Raw genomic sequence first — 25,873 nt, 5'->3', positions numbered from 1 at the left:
TTATAGTTTTTATTGCTATGGCTCTATCAGTAAGCAAGAAATAAATCTTTTAAAATTTTGAAAGTGCACAAAATTTCTTTGGACTGTGAAAATTCCATTTAATTACCCTTCTTAGAGTAGTATATATAACAAGACAGTGAATTTTTATTATTTTTTCTTACAAGCATATCTTTCATGTATACACTGTCACATTCAAAATCTAAGAAAAAGTTAACCCGTAAGCAAGATGTTCAATTATATCAGTAAACTCTGGTGAATGTTGGATCCTATCAGATTCATCAAAAACCATCCTCATTGTTTTCGATGTCTGCGTGATCGATTAATATTTATTTCACACTCAGGTGAAATAATAGTGCCCTCAAAAAATGTGTGGTAAATAGCTTTTCACTTCTATCAGACCTTAATAAATAATGTCATTCCCTTTAACTTTGTCTCAAGGTGTTAATTTTTAATCCTATAATCATTTATTTTGAGCCATTTTTATGGTTTTCCACACTTTTTTAAAATCAGTATTAATATATGAAACTGATAAAGGAACACAATTCTCATAAAAGTGTCTGCATAATCCTAAACAAAATTGAAGGCTTCCTCAGAAAACTCACTCTGTCTTTCTTTCCATATGCATTCCTGGTGAAACGTTAATCTTTAATCTAAATGTGCTCAATTTACTTATCAATATCCAAGGCCACGGAAACAATTCCCTAAAGTGCCACCTGTCTCTCAACTCCATTGCTCACAGCCCCGGCCTTCTCACGTACTGCTACAACTAACACACAATCCTCTTCGTGATGGTCTGTCAAAATCACAGTAGGACTTTAGCCAGACATTCCAGGTTGGCCTCAGCCTCTGTCAAGTCTCCTTTCCTGATTTTACCGTTCTGTTCTCTTCTGTGCACCTAATGCACAGACACATCATCCAACACACCACTTTGCACAAACGCTATACCTCTCCAGAGGCATTTTTTCTAAACCGGAAATTACTCATTTCAAACTATTGGAATAATAATCTCACCAAGCCTTATTCAAATATAATCACGCGCTGGTAATTTCCCCAAGCAAAAATTACCACCCTCACTTTTGAACACCAATAATTTTGTTATGCATGATATGCAAAATTTAGTACATTCCATGTTTCATATTTTTAAATATATGTCATCATTCTCTTTCTCAATTGAAAATTTTCTAAAAGGAGATATAATATTAATTTCTTTATAGTTTAATAGCTTTCAGTTTGTGCTTTGTGAGTAATACTTTTGAAATAGTATTTTTAAAATATTTTGTCTTAATTATTTCATGTAGTCAACAAGTATTAGTGAAGGGCTGGGTAAATTTATACAAAAATAATAAAGACCATAATAATAATGTGAAAGCTCTATTAATAGTTAATACATTTTTGAACACCTACTTTAGTTCAGGAAAAAGTTTTTAGTGTTTTACATTTATCAACTCATACTTATTCTCGAAAAAGAAGCTGAGATGGGTAGAACTATGCTTATTTTACAAATGAGAATAGTGAGTGCTAAATAAATGACTTTTTTAAGTGGCACAGACATAATAACTAGGAAAGCAGGTGTATGAATTAATATCTGAAGCCAAAGATGGTATTCTTAACTTTTTATCCAGGAAATAAATGAATATTATACACAGTCTTTTAAAAAATATTTAATGGAAAGGATATACTAAATCATAGTTTTAAAAATGATAAATAGTTGCTCACCTAAATTCTGGAAAGTCCAGAGGATGAAAAATCAACGTAAACTGATTTGATTCAAAGTTGCCATGGAGCATAAGGGTATTTGAATTGGTTTGAAAAAATGAAATTTAAAGATGGATAGGAATGTGACATATGGAAATGATATGGAATATACTTCCAGTGTCATCCACTGCATAAATAGAGGCACAGATGACTAAAAATAAGCGGTGTTCATGAACAATAACAGATTTCATTGGAGATCTTTCTAAATATGAAATGGTTCTTTCACCTAAAACAAAATAATAATAAAAAAAATTGCACGCACATCCATTGTAATTCTGATACAAATGTTTTCTTCAAATATCTCCATTTTTTAGTTTTGGTTCTGAACATAAGAAACTTTGATAATGATTATTCTAAAGTCAAATGGGTAAAGCCTGCATTAGCGTGCTAGGGCTGCCATAACAATCACCACATGCTGGGTGGCTTCAATAACAGAAAGGCATTTCCCCACAGTTCTGGAGGCTGGAAGTCCAAGATTAAGGTAGCAGTAGTGTTTTTTTTTGGGTAAGACCTCTCTCCTTGGTTTGTTGATGGCTACCTTCTCACTGTGTCCTTTCTGTTCAAGTGTGGAGAGAAACCTCTGGTGTCGCTCTTCTTATAAGGACACCAGTCCTATCAGACTATAGCCTCACTCTTATGACACTATTTGACCTTCATTACCTCCTGTAGGCCTTATCACCAAATATAATCACCTTGAGACTTAGAGATTCAACATATATATATTTGGGGGTGGTGGGACACAATTCAGTCCATAACAAGTCCAGTCTTTAGATGTTTATGCTGTAGAGAGACTACAGCTTAGGAGAGTGATGATTTCTGAATATATATATATATATATATATATATATATATATATATATATACAAATCATATATATATATATGATTTTTGAAAAAAAAAATATATATATATACCCCTGTATTTCTAGGAAGCATGATCAGAAAAATTACATAATAAAAGGCTAATTGTTATTCTATTATATGAGTCTACAGTTGTTCAACAATGATACCTAAGTCTCAAGGAAAATATTAAGAATATGAAAGTCCCAGATTAAATAGTGATTTACTATTTAGTAGCAAATAATTTTTTAAAAAACATCTTCCCATCTCTTTTGTATTCAGGTATGAGAGTTAAAGCCTAGCAATATATAATAAATAACAAGTTATATGTATATTAAAATTCTGTATTAAAGGTTTTTAGATTTTTTTTTTCCTTATTCACTATTGAAAATTTCAGAATTACACTACAGATTCTAACTTATCTTAGCACTTGTGACTCACAGACTGCCTAAACACTAAAAAAATAAATAATTAAATAAACCATCAAATAATTATTTACATCTTTTAATATAGAAAATCTGTCACCTTATAATTTTGGGCACAATACTTCCAGTCTACTTTTCCTTTTTCTCTCCATATAACGTCAGTCATTTACTAAATTTAAAACAAAATTCAGATAGAAATAAATATATAAGTATTAATCACTTTTAATTCCATAACCATTAAAAAACTAAACCGTGCTTTAACCAAAATTAAATTTGTTTTGCTTATCTATATATGCAGCATTAATTTATCCAAACATAAATGTTCCTTTAAAAATACAGATGAATGATATTTACAATTGAATGAAATTAACAAGGAATGAAGTTTTCAATTTTAAGTTGTTTAGTTTTCTTTCTGAGTCCAATGTCTAATTTAATCTTATTTCATCCTATTGAAACAAAAGATAAAGAGAGCATAACATTGTGAAGACCTTAATTTGATGCTGATTTATAGTGACATTTTATCAATACATTTTTCTTCCCTCTTCTTTCCTATTAAGCCATTATTTCTAGCTGTGTTCTTTGTTTCATGATTAATGATAATCACATTTTTTAGGGATGCTTCTACACTATCAAAAAATAAAAGTAAAACTATACAAATTTAAATCCTACCAATTTTGCGTTTCACATAAATTAGGCTGAGTCTAAAGGATAATTCAGCTTAGCTTAACAAATTATCTCTCTATAAAAAATACATACCAATAATATGCACACAATAAAAAAGACAATAGTTTAGTTTCATAAGAGAACTACTTTTAAGTATTTTCAAGCTCTACTTTGCTCTCTCTTCCCCCACCATAAACTTTATACAAAGTTTTCATTTTTGTGTGTGTATACACTCATATATATGTATATACACGCACATACGTATGTGTATATGTACATACATAAATACATAGTTTGGTATCTATGCATAGGATAACATATATTAAAATGTTTCTAATCTTTCTTCCCTTCTACTTTATTACAAGATTTTGTTTAGTATTTCCCCCTTACATGCTCTCAAGAAAATCCTGTCTAATGATATATTATACAATCGTATACATGAAACTTGTGATTAGCCAATGTCACCCCAAGAAATATAATTTAAAAATAATTTCCTGTCTAATTTTAGAGGACCTTTTTGCTTTGTGATCCAAAAAAAAGGGAGTAAAGTAAAGGTTGGGTGGGAAGACCATTGGGGAAGAGAAATAGGGACTCTGGGAAGATTTACAAAGGATTTTGAAGAGTGCCCTTCAGAGTAAAAGAACATTTTTCAGGAAAGGAGAGAATTTAAGTGATCATTGCTGTGGTGTTTGCATATCATTAACGTTGTTTAGGAAATGCAAAGAAAGAACCTGATTATGGAGAACTGTTTGTAATGGTTGTTGGATTGTCTTCCTTTGTTCATAACACTTGTTTAATATTAAAACCTATCAGATAACACTACACCCATAACAAAACTACAAAGTATTTATTACCATTTCTATTTTCTATGACAAGGCAATCGTAGCTCTAAATATTTTAATAATACTTCTAAGGTTATGTGGCCAGTATAAGGCATTTCACTCCAAGCTTCTATATCTCTAAATACCATTTTCCTTGATTACAAAATGAGTTTTGCTTACATGATTTTATAAATTGCAAAGTATATATGATACTATTTCCTCAAGCAAACAATTATAAGAACAAAACAAACTAGAATTTATTTAACTAGTTAAAATTGTTTAAAGATGTACTTTATGATTATCATTTAAAATAGCATATGTAGCCTATCCTGCTGCTATTGGAAGCTAATTGTGTATTCTGCATAAATAAAATGTGTGTAGGGGTGACCCTTTCATCACACTCTTGTCTGTCCAGGCAGCTGAGGATTGTTGCAGCCACTGAGACGCTTCTGCCACTGATAAAAGAAGGCAAAATAAGTGGAATTCTTAAAAAGGTAATACACATTGTGTGCAGTGTTTTAGTTAGGGCTTCTTTTACTTGTGAGTGGCATAAAACCCAAAATAAAAAGGGCTTAAAGAAGATATGACGATGTGACAATAAGCTATTGCCACAATACTTCTGTGAAACAAACTATCCAGAAGTGCAGTGGCTTAAAACAACCATCATTAATTCACCAGCACCCAACCAAGCATCAGTGGGGGTCAGGATCTCTTCTGTAGGCTTTGCTGTCTGTGGAAGATGAGATCCAGTTCTGTTCTAGGCACCTTTCATTCTCATGGGAACAATAAATAAGACCAGTTATGGTGATGACACATACAATAAAATACCCAGTCCACCTTGCCAAGCACATTTCCAGCATCAGCTTGAATCAGGTCTGTCAATAACATATTTGTCAGAATATAATGACATGCCTATTCTTGGTAGTAAAGAGTCTGGGTAAGGTATGCAGTCTGGGTAAGGTAGTCTGATAGTCAAGTACCTGGCTAAATACCACTGGTCCTTTTAGTGAGGAAGAACAGGACAAATGGGTATTAGGAACACGCAGCAGTCAATACTGCAATGACTGATACAGGTCTTTACTATAGAATCTCCAACAAATACATACCAAAACAAAAACTGTACAATGATGGTACTACAAATCATGTCATGTAAAAACAAAATAAAACGAACAAACAAAATATCTTACTGGTGTTAAGACACAGATTATCTGTCTTCCTAAAGATGAAAAGAATATTTTGATATTAGAAATTAAGATTGGGTTAATGCAAGTCCTTGGTGTCTGTGGATTTTACAAGAAGAATTATAGAAGGATTATATCCCACAGAAGTTAATGGAGTACTAATTTATCCTTCCAGAAAGTACGTGTGTGTGTGTGTGTGTGTGTGTGTGTGTGTGTGTTTGTGTTGGTGTGTCTAGGACATACTATTTTCCTGGCTGTTCTGTACATCTTAGGTATCTTCCTACTTATGTAATTATTGAAGTGTATGAATCCATTCTTAATGGGCAATACAGATTATTTTCACAGTAGTTCTGAGAGTTCGAGACTCTTCAATGGACAGCCTGATTGTATCAACCACTGAGTTCTGCTCCGGAAGCTGCTATTCACATATCATAAAAAGTTCATGGAACCCTTGGACTTGTGCAAAACTGTGATCTTAGAATCACAACCACAAATTCTATTAACGTTATTATAGAAATAATGTTTATTCAAAATTGTGAGATGAATCTGTAGTCCATCCATTCTAAATTTTAGCGTTGGGTTATGACAGTCTAAGACAATATTGCTTTGACTAAAATATATTTATAAAGAAAAACCTTTTGTGTTATAATATAATTATACATTGAGGAAAATAATTAAATTCTCTATAAAATATAAGACAACAGATATCTGGCTATCCCTTCATGAAGACCATCTTTTCATCCCTTACAGTAAAATGCAGGACTCAAGAACTTGTTTTATTTCCGAGAATGATTTTACACACACACACACACACACACACACACCATATAGTGCAAGGTTTCTTTGGGAGATGATACAGTTTTAAATTCTACAACCCCTATGGAAAAATATGTATGTTTCCATTATGATGCTTTTCCACACATCTTTCTTCAGCTCTGTTAGTAAGAGTTATACACCTTGATCCTCCCTCCTCACAAGGTGGGGATCTTAGTTTGTATCTGTTTTCCTTTACATCCTGCCTTTGCATCCTCCTGGTAAAGAAGTCAAGACGGGGGGGTCTAGTGGGCACTGCACTTCTCATTCAACATCTCCAAATACAAATCCATGAGGTACAAACTAGAACATGTTTATGGCTAGAAGATAGGAACTACTACAGTATTTCTCAAATCCACATTCAGGGCTAGTGCTGGGTGAGAATGAAGTTCTCACAAGCATGTAGTTATATGAGGAGAATAAGAAATCTTGGGTTCCAATGGCAGACACTGCTGATCATATACCCAATACACATTCCCCCTTCTTCCTTGCTGAAAAAAAAAATCCTAATTTGTTTTAGCTAAAAAAGTTTCCTATTAATACTTCTATACTCCCAGAGTCCTTTGCAAACAGAAATGATCATGTGACCCAGTTTCTATGAATGATACATTAGAAAAAGTGAATGGAGTGGGATTGGAGCTTCTGAGAAACATAACCAGAAAGTCTCCTATATTTTTCAATTTCTATTTAGGCTGTGGAAGTAATGCTTGGTGGTAAACCAATCATGTTAAAAAATTGAAATCTAAATTTTGATAGAAAAGAAAGCTAAAAGGAACTTGGATTCTTGAAGAGTTCTTTGAGCTACTTATCCTACCTGAACTAGATCCTCTAAATATCATTCTTATGTGTACAAATAAATTTATAATTAGCATCCCAATATGGTTTCTTTGCATGCTTCCGAAGGCACTCTTAATACAGTTCTTCATTAAGTCCAATGTAGTTCATGGTAAGTACTGTTTTTGTTCTTAGAGAAAGTTTTAACTTCCTTTTGCTTATGAGAACATTTATTTATTTTTCAGAAGCATAATACGAATAGATTCTAGTTTTTGATAGTTTGTCTTTTAATGTTCTAAAGCAGAAACTATAAAATTGAAGAGACAAAGTTATTCTTAAATTTTTGTGTATTTCATTGAAATAGGTAATTCTGGTATTACAAGGCTATGTTTCTCAGTTTCCCACTTTCCACCTCAGTCATCTTTGTCAAGTCAATTAACTCCAAATCCTAAGAGTACATAATATTTACTCAACTTACAGAATTACATGAGGATCAAGTCAGATAAAGCATTTTATAACCTATAAAACGCTAAACAACTTTTCATGGTTATTGCCTATAAAATATATGTCATAGCAGTCACATATTTATGTGTGAGTGAAGTAAATGCCAGCATATGAAATTTCAGTATATCCCACAGTTATACTGTAGTTATATTTCCTAATTTATGATTCTTTACTAAACATTCTCAGCATGAATGTAACCAACTCAACGTTCCCCCTCTGCGTTGTCCAAGTGGTCATCATTGTGAAAAGAAAAAAAGGACATCCGTGCACATAAATTTCCTAATACAAGTATACAGACAAGAGGCTTAAGCCAAAATGTATTAGAAACAACACAGTGTCTCCCTGTAGTAACAGTCATACTTAGCTGTCCTAACGATAGTAATCTGATGTGCTTGCACATTTTAGAAGGCTGTATGGGAAAATAACAGACATGGCCACCTGATTTGCAAACTCCCATGCAAAAGATGTTAGACCCATATATTGATGATGACTTGGATGGGAATCTAAAATGGGGTCTATGGAGGAAAGCTTACAACCCCAAAATAAAAGAATAAGTAGCAGGTTATAGATTCTACACAGTCCTCAATCAAGAGGTTTCCTTAAACTAAAGGATAGGGCATAGCTGGCCTGGGTACCTCACAGAAGACTACACTAGAGAATTCTTTGCCACCATAATTTTCTATACACTTAATGGGAAACCAGGAGGGAGAAAAAAAAAAAAATCTAGTCAACTATATTACAGTGAAACTCTTGTCTTTCTGGTCAAAGGACCTTTCTAAGTAGAAAGGGAGACTTCCTGAAGTGGCAATCTATATGATCGAGATATATCAGACCTATGTAACCAGTTCCTTGTTGTTTTTAAAGGGATTGAGCCTCTAGGGCCAACCATATTTGCCTCCCCTCACACATCACACTGAATTTATTCAGGAAATTTTTAAGCTTTAATGTACAGTCTTCCTCATTATTATAAACATTTTCTTGACTATCTAATATAAAGAAGTTCTATATAACTCACTTAAGATTTAGGAAAATGCGGTACCTACCTTCTTGGGACAGTGGTTCTTAAACTTCAATGTACCACAGCCTTACCTGAGAGTCTTCTTAAACACTGGCAACCCTACCCATGGACAGGAAATTCTCACAGATGATTCACAGGTGAATTAATTCAGGGGGGTTCATAGACGATGCTATACAAAAAAAAAAAAAAAAAAAAAAAAAAAAAGAATATGATTACATGAACAAGCTATTTGAAGATTATAAATAAAAGGTAGGTCAACCACTAGTTAATTAGTTAACAGATGCAATTCCATTCATTCACTAATGTTCAAATTAGTCACCTTATCAACCTATGTACTTAACTTGTGACTACTGTTCTACACATCCGAGAATCTCTTCCTCAGAAACTCCCTTACAATTTTGGTATCCTCCAAAGGGTAAAACCATCAGACTTTTGTGTATATTTCATGTTTTTTTTTTCCAGTTTCGTAAACATTTAGTGAAGGTATGTATAGTTATTTGAGAGCTAATAGTGAAAACTCTTTTTACAGGATCAAAGGAATATTTGTATGAAATAAAATAACTTTAAGAATTCGAAGAGATTTTACAGTATTTTCTAATAATCTCTGATTACTGACTCACATGATGTCTTGGTGCCATTTTTATATTGCAGACACTTACAAATCACACACACACTGTTTAAATTCAACACAAAGAAGTAGATGCCAACCAAAAAGAACATGAAAATGTTAAGCAACCATCCAACTGCTTAAACAAGGAGACCTTTCTGGATTCTGTGGTGGTTAAGTTTAGACTCTGCAGTTGGACTTATTTGTTCAAATCCCTGCTCTGCCATTTATTAGCCTTGTGACCTTGCCAAACTATGAACTCCTTTTTGCCTCATTTTTTTCAAGTTAGAGGATTAATGTGAATGCTAAATGCGTTAATTAATGTAGAGCACTTCACAATTGTACTTGATATAGTTTGAACTTACTGAATTTGCTGTCATTACTACTGCTATAGTCATTATTTAAAATATATTTTTTGGTCTGTATTTCTCTTAAAAAAAATCTTTAAGACTCCATAGACTACCTCCTTATCTGTTCCTATTTGTAAGTACTGAAAGAATCAATGACAAAGTACTCTAGAAATAGAAAGACTGTCGTATTCTAAACACTTCATAAAATCCCATATGCAGACACTTTGGAAAATGATGGAGGGTTACTATTTCTTTTCTCCCCAGTTTCACTAAAAAACAAACAAACAAACAAAAAACCCAAACAAACAAAACATATTAAAATGCAACTGGCCTGTTAATATTTGCTTAATTAATATGTTTTTAGTGTTTCTGATGTACAGGCATAACCAGAGCGGATTTGGTACACCTGTGAAATAGGGAGAAGCTATTCAGAGCCTCAAGTCTGTGTCCACAAAACAGTTGTCTGCACATATTGTCTCCCTTCCTAAAGTAATTGTCTCCCATGATGTGTAGTCTTCTATATTTTCTCTTTTGAAAAAGGATGAACCTATAATTAATCATGCATGTGTTCTTCCTTCCCTTGAAAAAAATATAGTGCTATAGATTAAGAATAGAAAATAAAATATTGTCAGAAAGAGTGAAAATTAAATTTGGAGTTGATTATATCAAGAAACTATGATAAAAATGAGTTAGAGTCTTCATTCAAGGACTGTCATATATATATATATACACACATATATATATATATTTTAAGAATATACCTCAAATTAACACTTTTTTTCTAGTTCCATGCTGTTTAGTTCATACTTTTATTAAATGCATGTTCAAATTGTTATTAATTTTCTAGTCTCCTGTGCTTCTCTCTAAGATAAGTAATTTGTGTCACAGAGGATTTATTATTGAATTCTCATTTATATTAAAAACAGATTCCAACTCAAATGTTTTAATTATAGTCCAATATCAGAAAAAAAAATCTATTTTTCATTATCCTTTCTATTAACATAATATATTGTTCTGATGGTGCTGAACAATCAGCAAAACAAAAGAGGGCAATGCATTCTCAATAACATGGACTGTATTTCTTCTGTGACGTATATACTCAGAATTGTTATTATCTAATTATTTCTTGCAATATTATTATACTTCAAAATCATTATCATGCTGACTTTACAACATCAATGTGTAAACTTGGATAGGATAATTTATCAGTTTTAGAATACTGAATTGAATGTCTATTTTCTAACACGTGTTTTTATCATCAGTGGTAAAACATTTCTTAGAAATTAGTTTCAAATGTATCACCTGATAACAAATGAACTAAAAAATACTGACCTCATCATTAAAACATAAGTATGGGGGGGTGGGAAGTAGTTTGAAATTCAGGTCTAGTAAAGATCCAAAATATATAGATATTTTGTATTAATCTTACTTTTTTTTTATGTTTTACTAGTTACTTCATGGTTAATATATGTTCACTAGATTTATGCAATATATGAGGTCACAGTAAAGAGGAGACAGTAGTGACAATTTATTTTTGGTTAATAACTTTCTTTTGTTCAGTATCAATACTGTAAAGACATTTGGATATACAACATTTTCTGGCATAGAATATATGGCACATCTACCATCCTCTCACATCTTCCTGCAATACATGATTGACATTCCTCCACCGACAGGTGGGATTTAGGTTTCCTGCATTTGAATCTGGGTAGAGCTGTCGATAGCGGACATGACACCATGAATTCTGAGATTAAGGCAAGAAAGTTGTTACAACTTCTGTTTGGTCATCCTGAGATGCTCGCTCATACTGTGCGGAAACCCAGATCACAAGGAAAGTCTGTGTCGAGGTTTCTGGAAAGACTGGGGCAGTGAGTTCCCAAACTACAATCATCATCAACCTATCTGTAGATGAGAACCAAGAAGGCTTCAAGCAGACCCAGTCCAAGCTACTGTCCTACTGCTGTTGGATGAGTGACTTTGAGCAAGAATCACATGGTCAACCTTCAGAACTTTGAGAGATGTTAATAAAATAAAATTTTTGTTATTGTTTACACCACCTATTTTTAGAGTGACTTGCCACACAGGCATAGATCATTGCAATATGATATAGTAGCTTTTATTTCTAAACTTAGTTATTTCAGCCTAACACGTTTTAGTTGTATGTGCTTGGTTTAACTTCCTTAAATGGCTTTTCTTATTTAAAATTTAGGGAAAGTATGATTGAACATTTATAATGTCACTTACAGAGTGGTGCAATCCCAGATGCAACCTTTCAAAAGTCCACAATAAATTACACTATTTAAAAATAAATTTGAAAACTTGTAACATTAGAAATATGAAACATACATGTATAGGTCTCTCTAATGTCACCACAATCTGATGTGAAATTGTTCTCACTGTAACCTCAGTGGAGATCATTTGAAATATCAGTCAATATCTGGTGTGAACTATGCTAAAAGACAAAATAAACCAACAAACCCAAAAGAAGTAAGGAGATGTTTATGACATATTCCATGCCTTTATTCTTCCTCAGATAGATAATCTTTTTAACTTAGGACTTGCATGTATTCAAATAAACCTGATATGTTAATATTATCAGTATTGTGTCTATGTGATACATTCCTATAATTTGTATAGCTGTAGTTTGTTTTTCCATTGCTGTTTACTATTCCATTACAATGATGTATGTATTATAATTGGACATTTGTGTTGTTTTCAGGTTGGAGCTTTTATGAATAGTTCTATAGCATTCTTTAATGTCTTTTGGGACACTCATAAGTGTATACCAATGAATATGACTGTATCATATTTTCACTTTGCTAAGTGATTTTTCAAAAGCAGTTGTAAAAATTTATATTCTTGCTTGCAGTGTTTGGGAGTTTTAGTTGCTCCAAATACTTGACAACACAAAAAATTATCAGTTCTTTTAATTTTAGCTATTCTGGTAGTGATTCCTCATTCAACATTTAGTTCTCCTCACTCCTTGCCCCATAACTAATTATAATCTGTCCAAGGATGAATGTCCTCTTTTGTCAAGCTCAGTTTTTAATATCTTATCCATTTTTTAATTGGCCTACCTGCATTTTCTTATTGATTTTTTATTGAGTTTGTTAATATACTGTATATATATCCTGTGTCAGACATAGACTCATATGAATGGCAAATGTCTTCTCCCACATCTGACTGGGCTTCACTTTTTTCATGCTAACTTTGAACATTAGAAATGCTTAATTTTAATTAACCTATTTCATCAATATTGTTCCTTTACAATTATTACTTTTTGTTTCTTAAGAAATCTTTGCACATTCCAAGTTTATGAACATTTTCTCATGTTAATTTCTAAACATTTTTTGCAATAGGCCTTTCACATTTTAAAACAACACTCTAGATACTGTCTAAAGAATATATGACACAGTTCAACAGAGTGTGTAAAGAAGTTCTTTAGGAAATTTTTTTACAAAAAAATAAAATCTCCAGGTGAGATATAATCACCACAGAGACCAGGATAGTAGCAAAGGAAATAAAGAAAGAGAACTGAAAATAAAAATAGATTTTGGATATAAGGGAGATTTGCTGTTTGATTGCAAGCTGGGATTACAAACAAGGAATGGTTGATGATATCTGTTGTTGTTATTGTTTTTGGGGTTTTTATGGCTCAAGAAGTTGTGACTTAAAAATGTGAGAAAAGCAAGTTGTGGTTCTGATAAATAATGAATTCTCTTTAGGATATATTAAACCTCATTAGTAAATATCAAACAGATCATTATATATACAATACTGGAACTAACAGGGAAGGTTACATTTAAAGATCTAATTTGTGAGTTACCAGCATTTAGGCGGTTTGGAAAGGGGCTGAATTGAATCTTCAGGCTTTCCAACATCTAGAACCCCAACATCAGAGCCAAAGGAGAAACAGAGAGACTAGTAGCCATTGGATCAAAAGTAAAGCAGGAGAATATACTGTTACAGACGATTGACATGATTGGCATGTAGAATGATCCTGAATGATGACTTAAGAAGAAGAGAAACAACTGTCTGTTGTGTTGGTACAAGAACGTAATAAAAGATTCTTGGAAGAATGTGTTTTAGTTAATCGGTAGGAACAGAAAGCAGATTAGAAAAAAATGAAGGCTGGATAGGGCTGGAGAATAATTAAACTCACAGATACAGGCTATTCTTTATTTAAAAAATGCTTTTTTTTTACTTTTTATTGAGAAGTGAGTTAAAGTAATGAGGTAGCATCTAAAAGGGGTGTGGTTAAAATTTGATTTTTTTTTTAATGAAGGCAAAAATGAATAAGTTCATACATACGTACAGACAGGTAAGTTAAGGCATTGGGAATAACTGAGTTGCATAGGAGAGATTAATGATGGTGACTAAAGCAGAGTTGAAATAGTCCTTGAGAAAAAGGAAAGTCTAACATTCGAATCATAAAATAAAGTGTTTGCCTTTGAGAAGAACAGAGGTTCTTCTTTTACTGTAATGGATAATTTAGTTATTGATTCAAATTTCTGTGCAGATTCATGGATGAAAGATGAGGTATTTTCTACCAACATTTTTTCCCCCTTCAGTGAAGTTCAATGTAAGGCCACTGCCTTAAAAGTGAGTTAGGAAAAGGGAGCATTGACATTTTAAGAAAGAGAGAAGACAGTCATCACCTTGAAGAATGGGAAAGTGATTTTATTGAGCAAACAGTAAGACATTCAGGTAGTGATGAGAGATTAGTTGAGGTCTGTTTTAAAGTAAATTTAAACTTAAATTTAAACTAAAAATAATCAACTTCATTTTGTGATGTTTGCTGTAATGTCTAATTGCTTGGATTTATATACAGAGGATATTGACTAAATTGTTAGTTCTGCAGGCTTTCAGATTTGCCAGAACAAAATAAGAAAATGAGTGGTGCATGGGGAATGAGAGTAGCTTGCAAAAAGACGGGCTGTCATAATGGGCCATGAGTATAGACTGATGGGGAAACAGAGCAAAACATGACAGGTTTAGTGGAATAGGGTCTCGTTATGCTATATACAATATTAAGAAAAAACTTGTATATAAAATTTCATTTGCTTCTGTATACACATACTTGGTAAGTCTTTATACTTTAGACGTTAAAGGTTGTTTTTTTTTGCAATGTGCATATATTACACGATTCTTTAAGAAAAATAACTTTTAAAATTATTTCAATAATGCTAATCAATAAAATAGAAAATATTCATACAAGGAGTATGATGCTGCAATTAAGATACGATATTTATTAAGTAAATGTATATCGCACTTATGCTGCCAAATTAAATTTTCATGTATAAAACGTCCCAATGGAATGGTGATTAATCACTATACAAAAAGTTAATTTTAGCATTTTATACATATTAATTTACAAAAGCCACATGAGGTACATACAATTATAATTCTCATTGCTTAGGAAATTGAGCCTCTGAGAGGCTGTGTTATATGCCCAATATGCCCAAAGTAATATATCTGTAAGTGGTAGAGTTGAGATTTGAATGGAAGTTTTCTGGATTGAGGATCACGGTCCATTTCAACCATATAATATGTAAGCATAGAGAAAAGCCTGGAAGGATTCACTATTAAAAATAATAGCAATGATTGCTTCTTTCTGTTTGATGACAATTAAAAAATATTGTTCTGCATTTTCTATTTTTTTACAATACAAAAGCATTATATGATTAAAAATGGAAAATAATACACTTTTCAAGAGCAGTGGGAATTTTATATAATCTGTACTAATGCTTTTTCAAAGGCAAACAGGAGGCATGCAGACACAAAATGTTTTGTTGGGTACAGCATGATTCAGGGGTGCAGACTGAGGGAATGAATAGCTGTATCTTATACGGAAAACTACAGGACTGTTCTTTCTATCTTCGGAGGACAGACCTAAATGTGTACAGTTTCCTATTACGTCAGTATTTAAAATTACATACCACAAAACAAAACTGTAACATATTATGAATTGATTGAATACATGCTACTCGATACATTGAATTGAAGAAGTTATACTGGTAAATACATGTAGACATAAAGAGAATCTTTCATAGGCAAATTATCAGTATAATTCGCTACTTTCTTATCTGTGTTCTTTCCTCACTTTTCATTAATTTTCTTTTTTATCCTTTATTTAATATGCAATTTAAATTGTAAATTTAAAATTTAGGATTATAAATTTTAAAAAGGTGATATTTTTAAACATACTTATAGCAAATATATATCAGTATTTTAAGTAAAAAAAGGATACATATATATATATATATATACTTTTATTTTATTTTATTAAAATAATGAATTTATTTCACATGTATATTTTTGTCTCCCCACCATTTCTATCTGTATGACCACCACTACTACTATGTCCTATCTTCACATTCCAAACATACTTAAAACTGAGCAAAGGGTAGAGAGTTCTATCTTTGAAAACTAAACTGGCATTTCGGACAACACATTCTTCGCAATGGAACCTGGTAACATTTGTCAGACATGGTAGGGAAAGTTCACTCTGCATTATAAAAAGGACAGCCAGATATCAACTGCTACAGAACTGAAATAAGGTGGACAATTTAACAAAGTGTTTAAACTATCTTCTTAAAGAGACTTCCACCATTGCCAGAGATCTTGAATAGCCTCCTGGTCAGTCATCCAGAATTAATTCTTCACATAAGTGATGAACTTGGCTTCCACTTTGGGAAGAGAACCACCTTTTTCTATACTTGCTTGCATTTTTATTTTAATGACTTCTACAGAACTAGACCCTTTCAGTGTTTTAAGAGTTTTATCCTGTTTTTTTGAAGGATTCTTGACCTTTTGATCTTGGTATTGACGGTTTTGAGTCTTTTCCATTTTGGTTCAATTTCTGTGCATTTTTTGCTGGAAAATCTCAAACAGATTTTCTTCTTTTTAAGATTTTTATTAAAACATAGCTAACATACAATATCATATTAGTTTCAGGTGTACATCATAGTTATTCAACAGTACCCACACCTAGCACTATACAGAGTTATTACCACATTATTGATTACATTCCCTACGTTAAAGAAGTGATCACCACGATAAGTCCAGCAACCATCTGACACTATACCACGCTATCAAATATTATTGATATTTTCCCCCTTTTTTAAATTTTTCAGTTGGAGTTGACATTCAATATTATTTTATACTAACTTCAGGTGTACAGCATAATGGTTAGACATTTATATAATTTAGGAAGCGACCCTCCTGACTAGTACCACCTGGCACTACATATAGTTATTACCATATTATTGATTATATTCCCTATGCTTTACTTTACATCCCCATGACTATTTTGTAACTACCTATTTGTATTTCTTAATCCCTTCACTTTTTTCACCCTGCCCACAAGTCCTCCCATCTATCACCCCAATAAATCTAGTACCCATCTGACACCATAATTATTACATTATTGACTATATTCCTCATGCTATACCCTATATCCCCATGACTACTGTGTCACAACCAATTTGCACTTTTTAATCCCTTCCCCTTTTCACTCCTCCCAACCCCCCTCCCATCTGGCAACCATCAAAATATTCTCTGTACTTATGAGTTTGTTTCTGTTTTGTTTGTTTGTTTATTTTGTTCTTTAGATTCCACTTATAAGTGAAATCATATGGCATTTGTCTTTCTCTGTTCTGACTTATTACACTCAGCTCAGTACCTTCTAGGTCCATCCACGTTGTCATGTTGTAGCATTTTGGATTTATTCGGATAAATCCCAGAAGTGGGATTACTAGGTCCTTCTTTGTCTCTTGTTATAGTCTTCGTTTTAAAGTCTATTTTGTCTGGTATAAGTACTACTATCCCAGAGTTTTGCTTGTTTGTTTGTTTCCATTTTCATGAAATATTTTTCCATCTCTTTACTTTCAATCTGTGTGTGTCTTGCGATCTGAAGTACGTCTCTTGTAAGCAGCATATATCCATTGCTTTCTTATCCATTCAGCCTCTCTATCTTTTGATTGGAGCATTTAATCCATTCCCATTGAAAGTAATTTTTGATAGGTATGTAATTATTACCATTTTATTATTCATATTATTTATTTATTCATTTATTTATTTTTCATCTTAAGTAGGGCCTTGCTTTTCATCACTTTGAATATTTCCAACAGATTTCTTTATGGGAACTTTTTCTTCATCTTCCTCATCATCATACTCATCATCATCTTCATCATCGTCATCGTCAACAGCAGCAGCAGAATCATCATTGTCAGCAGCAAGTTTTATTCTTTCTTGTGGAAACTTGCTACCACTTCCAGGAGTAGAACTATTTCCAGATGTACTTAGGAGTTTTACACCCTCCTCTGCATCATCTTCTGACTCTGCATCTTCCTCCACAGCTACTATGTGCTGTCCACTAATATGCACATGCCCTGAACCACACTTAAACTGTAAGACCACAGGTGGTGTTTGTTATTTCACGGGAAATCCTTGGCTGTACAGACATTTTCAATGTTGCCAGTGTTACTTTAACTGGACTGCCTTCATAATTCATTGCCTCTGCTTCAAAAATGCGCAATTCATCCTTTGCACCAACACCTAATCTGACCGTTCTTAAAGATAATTGGTGCACATTTTTATCATTATCCACATGAAAGTGATAATCTTTGTCAGCCTTTAGTTAACAACTGAAAAGATAGTTCTGGGCATCAGGGCTCTCATGTCCATGTCCATTGAACCTTCCATGGGCTGGTGGCGTGTACTTAGGAGGGAGAGAGGATGGATGGACATAAATGACTACTGCTCAGCAGAACAGATGTGCAAGATGGAATCGCATCAGGAAAAATACATATTATATACTTGAACCATTATCAAAGGACCCACATGGATAAAGGTCCCTGAATCTGGATAGCTTCCTTATTCATTAATGATATAGTTTTAGTCATATAGATGTTCAAATACTTTACTCAGAAAATAGGAATAATTGGCAGAGTAGAAACAAATTTCAAGGCTTCACTCAGAGATCTGGGTTATAACTAGGTGACCATATATTTTATACAGGACAATATTAAGAATAAGAGTGGTGCTATAAAAATTATTCCAGGATAGCAACGTAAACCCAAACTCCTGGGTAATCTAGGTTGTATATTCAACCTAGTTATAATCCCAATTTGCCTCTAGCCTGATGGTCTTACGCATTTATTTGTCTTCTTGGCCTCAACTTTCACATCTGAAAAATGAGTAGCATGGAGCAGATAAATATCCTACATGTTTAATATTCATTTATTGTTCACTCAATTAATCTGTCCATATACATGCTCTATGTATGGCATAGTTATATGAATGCTGAAATAAGACTGAAATAATAAGTAATACACAAAACATCACTCAAGGATACTACAATTTGTGAAAGAAAGTTAGCCATGTAGACAAACGGTTCAGTACATGGTAGAGTGGAAGTACCATAAGTGTGACTAGCGTGATTTCCAAGTTACTCCTTTTTCACTAACCGTTCTAGAACCTGATTATATTATTTCTCTTATGAACAGCTGTTATCAAAATCCAAGGAGTCTCTAACAACCTCATCCTAAAGGTCCATGATTTCTTCGACTGCTTCAACAACCCTCACCCAATGATCACATTTTAAATTTGTCAGCATGTGGATCTTAACAACCAAAGCCTTAAATTCCAAAATGTCAACTTCCAGTTAACAACCTCACAGCAATGTGTTAGAATGACTGAAGACAGGCTAAAATAGTGGAATTCCCTTTTCAGATTACTTTAGGACCTGACGTAAGTGTAAATAATAATGAAAGAGTGAATTCTAGAGATAGAGTGAATTGAAAAAAAAAAAAAAAAATTAACCATTCATTTCAACTATCTAGTGAAGATGAAGTGATCAAACCTGAGCTTGGTTACCTGAATGTCAGCAGTGCTGTTAGAAAAAAAAAAAAAAGCCAGATAAAAACTCAGGTTTGGAAAGTAAAATTATGATATCAATTATTTAACAAGGTGAGAGTTCATTTCTACCGAATGTTCTAATCATTAAAGAATACACTAATGGATAATACAACAATTTTTAAGGAATTCATATGTTTTATTTTATTAAATGATTAATTGAGTACTTGGTTACTTCCAATGGTAACCAAGGAAATTTATTTAAACTAGATCTTAGTAATTGTTAATAGAAGTCTTGGCATGATTCCTCAATAATTTTTTCTGCAAAAATAATTAATTATTATAGCCATTGTTTATCATCTAATTGTCATTGCTCATGTTATTTACCTAAACTAGTAACTGAGTGGTGGGGGGAGGAAACCTGAGAGGGATAAGAAGCATGGTTTTGTTTAAACCAATTGGACTGGGTTTAAGCATCTGTGGATATAAAGTAGATGAAAAACTGAAAGAAATCGTTTTCATGAATTAAGTAATTATATTTTGGTTATAAAGAGAGAGGCTGTAATGTCTATATGTCAAACTATGTCGTCAAGGTAGAAAATAAGCCATTCTCTAACTTCTGCACTGAATTAAATAAGCAGCATCAGGGTACTCTGAGAACTGGAAACTACTGTGTATGCATCTGCAGTCACTACCCTTGGCATGGCCAGTGCCACACTAATGACAGGCAAAGACAGTAAGGAGTTTTGCCAAATGACTTCATAGATACTTGTTTATAACAGGTGGGTAACAGAGCAGAGAAGTGAGATGGGCAATATTCCACAAGAAAAACATAAATTAGAGGAAAATGTTTAAGACAGCACTATGGAGACTCTTAGATATAACTGACAGACATTTGGGAGAGAACTAATTTCTAGAATAAAGTAGGTGGCGGCTTGCACCATAATGTCTCAATTTAAAAATATAGGGGATGTTCTAATTGGAGACCTTTCCTGGTAAAGTTTTAAATATATAGTTCACATAAACAATTAAAATCTATTTTTAAGAAGTAAGTTTCATTAACGTTAAGTGTATTACATTCAAATCAAGAAATGGTGGAATGCTGTCTCTATAAAGAGTAACTCAAGGCCAAAAAAAAAAAAAAAAAAAAAAAGAATGTTGTTTGGAGTACATACAGATAGTTTTTTAACCATCTAACTTTAGACTTCTTCAATTACTGTGTTTATGTGGAGCTGAGATAAGTTTGTATTTGTAAGCAATTTCACAATTCTATCTGTGGAGTCTAGAACACATTCATAGACAATTTATAAAATATTCTCATTCCTGAAAGCATAGCATAAGTCATACAGCCTTGACATTGAAATCTAATAGAATTTTGTAACCCAAATGAAAAAATAAGACACATCAACTTGATGTTTCCACTTCAGTTTAACACCTTACAACTGGTATCTTCCGTAACATTTCTGCAATCATAACAGTTTCAAAACTTGTGCTAGAAATAAACGTAGGTTTTACTTACATTTTATTTTTTGATCATAAATCCTCTTTCAACATTTTAAAATGTCCTACACTTACGTCTCTTTAGGGGCAAGGAAGATTTTCTAATCATAGCATAACAAATGTGGAAATAAAGAGATAAGAATTGCTCAAGGTCATTGATTAAGGTGTGATTAAATGAAGATAAATTTCTATTATCACGTAAGTTACAATCTAGGTACTATGAAGAAATATATGTAGATGTCAATTACTGATACACACACAGATATACACATACATACTTACACAAATATGCACATATACACACATACACACACACAATTGCAAGTGCATGTAACAAGTATTTGAACTTAGTGAGGCCTGGTAATGTTACTGATATATTTTTCATGGCTCATTGCTATGTCAAGGAAAAGGTAATCAGTCTTATTCCTTACCAAACCTAAGCAGAATGAGTCATATATGTTATTTCAATTAGGTCTCACAAAAGTCCTAAAAAATAATTCTTATTCTCCATTAAAAGAGAAGAAAACAGTCAAAAGTGAAGTATTACTAAAATCACAAACTTGCAGGAGATAAATTTAGGATTGAAGCTTATATTGGCCATACTTTTTCTACTCAGTCACCTCTGAAAAGAGACTCCTGAAAAGTAACTGTCCATTGTGAATGAGGGAGGGATTGGGAGTGAGGATGGGATAGAGGGATGAGAGAGAGAGAGGAAATGTGAGGCTCTATGTAGTCTCCAGTAGTCAGAAAGAATTAGCATGCCTCCCCTCCAGTTTAAATCACCACCAGGAAAATAATTTGGCACTGGGGACAATTAATTTAGAAAACCTGCATCCACAATGCAACTGCTAATATAATAGTCCTACAGGGGAAATAAAGAAATAAAAGGTTCAGAATGAGGACTGTTTTCAGCTTGTGACAAATTCTAACTGATAATCCACTTCAAATAGTGTTACTTCCTTTTCATTTCATTTTTCTACCAATACTGCTTTGAATATTGGATTTCCTTGTGATAAGGGTTTCAAGTTAACGATCACAGTGTACTTCATGAGCCAAAATTATTTTAACTCAGCTTTCCAGAGTTTCTTTTCCTAAACTGTTCCCTGGGGAGTCAAATTTTCCTGACTCAAGAAATTTCTATTGAAGACTTAAAACCACTTTTAAGGAAAATAGCTAAGTAAATACTGTTATATTTCAGAAGATTGAATCTGCATGAATTATTTTCCATAAATGGAGAAATCTAATTCTAGGGGGGAAAATCTTGTTAATTGTTTTCATAAAGATGCACCCTGGGGTGGCATTTAGTTTTTCACTGACCATGGGTTTCAGAAAGCTTTTCTATTCTGCCAAATCATTGCTTGCTTATATTATTCATTGGAAATGGAAAAAATAAAAATGACCTTTTATGATGAACATTTATTAAATATATTTTTTTCATTCAAGCTAAAACCTTCTAGTATAAACATTCACTTGTACTATGTAAGTGAAAAAAAGACATGAAAATCAAATAGACTCACAAGGATGGAATATTTGCCAATACTTGGTTGACAGTTTCAAGTCATCTTTCTCTAGAAAAAGCTGGCATCCTGGGCTCCCTGCTCAGTTCTAATGCTGGAGAGAAAGAAAGGTGTGGCCGGGGGAAAATACAGTGCTCTTTTGAGGCCAAATGCTCTGAACACCCCAGACTTTAAACTCATATATATGTATATACGTACAAATCAAGCGGTTTTTTTTTTTTAAAAAAAAAAAAAGCGTGGTGCAAGAAGGAAGGAATGAACCATTGTCCACTAAAACTAAGGAAGATTCTTATTCATGGCTAAAGATCTAGGGAAAAGATACAAAGAAGCTGATCACTTCTGTAATATCATTTGTGCACACATGCATACTCACAGTAGATAACTAGATGAAATACTGTCTTTGCAATGTTTTAAGTTTCATTATTTTCTCTTGACCAAAGCATAGATTTTTGTAGTGTTACATCACCTTTACAAACTGCTTTTATTTTAACTATGGTCTAGAAGTTTCCTGTTGCAGAATGGATTGATCTTACCTCAGCTTACAAAATTACTTCAAAATGGACTTGATTCCTTCAACCTTTCTATTTAGAATGTTACTAAAGCTTGCATGACCAGGGCAGAATGTACTTTTCCTGGGGTACATACTACTTACAAACCTTATTGTGTTTCCTAATTGAGAAAAATTGTCAGAGGTGAACCTGAGTGCTTTTAGAATAAAAACTAAACTTGGGGATTCAAGTGACCTTACCTCTCTTGTAAATGCCCTTCAAATGTTAAAGTAGGGAATCTCTTGAAATTTCAATAGTAGTGCTGTCGAGTGTTTATTTCTACACTGTAGAGTCAAGCAGAAAGACTAAGAGATAAATTATATACTTCATAAAATAAACAGCATATTTAGATACCCATGTTAGTAATGTTATCATATTCTATGAGTTCATTTTACTGCAAAGACATTTTTACTGTCAAATATAAATATAAAAATTCCAAATATAAATACATATTTTGAAAAGTACAGTATACAGTATTTTTTATAAGTATATGTGAATTCGCATTTCAGGAAATCTGTTTTATTTTTTAAGAAAAAACATAGCATGTATGGGCTGCATATAGGGAGCAAATATCTGAGCACTTTCCTTGTCTCTTAATGTAGATTTCAAATTCTTTAAATTAATAGGACTCATGGAGCTATTTTAGAATAGTCTAATTCCAGACATGGAGAAAAAAAAATGTCATTTTATCCCCCAGTGAAAGATTAGCAAGATTTCGTGGAAATCATCTAGATTGAAAATAATTCACTGTTCAGGCCTGGATCGTACAGTAACATAGTGTTAAATAAGATGTTCACACAATTTTCTAAACCTCACTTTTCTCATCAGTAAAATGAGGTGCATTTTGAGTATTCAATAACAATTTATCGGTAGCCTGTTACACAGATTTGTTAATGAATAATATGTTATATAATTAAAAAAACAACATGCATTTGACTTTGTGAGAAATGATTTTAGTACTAGAGTAATGGCAGCTGTCAATTATTGAGAAACCTATAAATAGAGATGGTTGAGTATTAGGCAAATTACATATATTATTTTCCACACACATGCAACTTTGTAAAATTGACAACATTTTTATTTTTAAAAATGTGCATCAAAAACCTAAGAATCTTGCATAGTTTAGTAAATAAAAATTATTAAATCCAAACTCAAAACTGCTCTGTTCACTCCAAAACACATGTGGTTTCCTCTATACCTTAATAATAAAAACAAAATCCTTCAACTACTGAAATAATCTGTCGTAGTAGAAAACAAGTGGAATTCATGTTAGAAAAACTGACTGAGTAGAGCTATTGGAAATTACACAACAACTGAAATATCAGAAGAATAAATAGAAGATTAATGAGGCTGTTTACCTATAAGGAATGGATGGGAAGGAGAAATGGAGGGAAGCCAGTGGGGGGGTGACACATCTTCAAATTTATATTTTTTGTATCATTCTGATTTTGAAAACATGCTAATGTTTCACATGCTCAAAAAGAGAAAGAAAAAACTAAAGTGAAAAAGTTTTGGAGAAATTCTTAAAATTGAATGAAACAGAAACAAGTTAAACAAACTGTATCTAAAATGAATAACAGAACCACATGGAAGATTGGGAAAGAAGAAAGAACTAAAGCAAGTATATTTTGAACACATTACTTGAATTATATGACTTCAGCTAAAAACAAAGAAAGCAGTTAGTAGACTGCTTTTTCACAGAGACATAATTTAGCAATTCTGTAACTATTTTCTCTATACATTTAGGACTGAGAAAATAAGTAGATATATTGTGGATGATGAGATCAGTTTTGTCAGACAAGGGAGTTGTGAAAAGATAGAATAAACCTTGTAGTGTTGAATTGGAATTGGGGTTATCCTAGGTTCTAATATATATGGATAGGTAGATATAGAAGTAGAAACCAGGTGTGAGTGTTTGTGTGTGTGTGTGTGTGTGTGTGTGTTTGTGTGTGTGTGTGTGTGTTCAACAATTCCCTAGCTCTGTCAGCTAAGAGGACTGAGAAGCAATACAAACCCAGAAGTAATGAGCACATAGTACCCAGAACTAGATTTCTAAATACCAATTTTCACAAAAGGGAAACTATGAAAGAAGTATCTGAATCCAGAGATATGTCTGAAAAATAACAAGTTAATCCTGGAGTATCCTGATGTGTCAGAAAATAAGGAAAAACTAAAAGAAATGATGGGAATAGATCAAAAGGAACAGGAGTCAGCTTGAAAGGGCTTAAACTGGTGATATCTGGAACAATTTGAGCCTCAAAATAAATAACGACAATAAATGATAAATGACTATAATAAATTCAATAAAATAACTAGTCTGAACTCTTTGAACATGTCATTGGCTGAAATACAAAGAAAGATTTGGGAACTGTGTCAGACTAAAGGAAACTAAAGACATATGACAAATGGATGTGATTCATAATCTTGGTTGAATTTTACTATGAAGAATATTATTTAGACAATTGGCAAAATCTCAATATGTATTTTAGCTATATAATAATACTGAATTAAAATTAAATTTTCTGATTTTGAAAATTCTACCGTGGTTATTTAATAGATCGTCTGGGTTTTTAGAAAATAAACATTGATGTATTTAGGGGTTAAGGGCAATCAAGTCTATAATGTCCTGTCCAGTAATTCAGGAAAAAAAAAAATAGTACACACACAAAGACACCTGAATAGATACAAGAGAAAGCATAC

At 32.7% G+C, this 25,873-nt stretch overlaps 1 pseudogene; it reads right to left on the bottom strand.

Annotated features, from left to right (window-relative positions):
- Window positions 1-16,344: 16,344 nt before the first annotated feature.
- LOC109448486 (nucleophosmin-like) lies at window positions 16,345-18,456 on the bottom strand (annotated as a pseudogene).
- Between the last annotated feature and the right edge of the window lie 7,417 nt (window positions 18,457-25,873).

Source organism: Rhinolophus sinicus, chromosome 1 (genome assembly GCF_057876585.1).
Source record: "Rhinolophus sinicus isolate RSI-liver-muscle chromosome 1, RSI-T2T, whole genome shotgun sequence".
Taxonomy (NCBI): Eukaryota; Metazoa; Chordata; class Mammalia; order Chiroptera; family Rhinolophidae; genus Rhinolophus; species Rhinolophus sinicus.
This window is presented reverse-complemented; position numbering and strand designations above follow the sequence as displayed.